The sequence below is a fragment of the Apis dorsata genome, unplaced genomic scaffold, assembly GCF_000469605.1.
Source record: "Apis dorsata unplaced genomic scaffold, Apis dorsata 1.3 scaffold_295, whole genome shotgun sequence".
NCBI classification, from domain to species: domain Eukaryota; kingdom Metazoa; phylum Arthropoda; class Insecta; order Hymenoptera; family Apidae; genus Apis; species Apis dorsata.
The window spans coordinates 2,495,196-2,495,619 of NW_006263570.1; positions in this window are offsets into that span (position 1 = coordinate 2,495,196).

Below are 424 nucleotides of genomic sequence, written 5' to 3' on the forward strand. Positions count from 1 at the left end.
TTCATAAATCTCCCCGAGAACGTTCACGACGCTCATGAATAACTGCTAACCAAATCCAATAAAAAAAAAAAAAAAAAAAAAAAAAAAAAAAAAGAAAAAAATCAAATCAATCGTTCCATAACCCAATATTCTAATAAAACGGGCCCATCCTCCGACCGCAAAGGGGTAAAAAAGAGCAGAAAAGACAAAAAAAAAAAACCCCCCCCCCAAAAAAAAAAAAAAAAAAAGAGTACATCGATTCGATTCCAATTCGAATTCGATTTCAAGATTAAAATCAATCGAACCCTCCGGCCCTGCGACCCTGGACGAGTGGAGGGGCGATCGGACGGGGACACATGATCGAAGGCACTGTGTGTCGGTCGACAACGGAGCGAGCGTCGTGAAAAATGGCACGGGACAAGCGCGAGCGGGACAACGCGAGAAG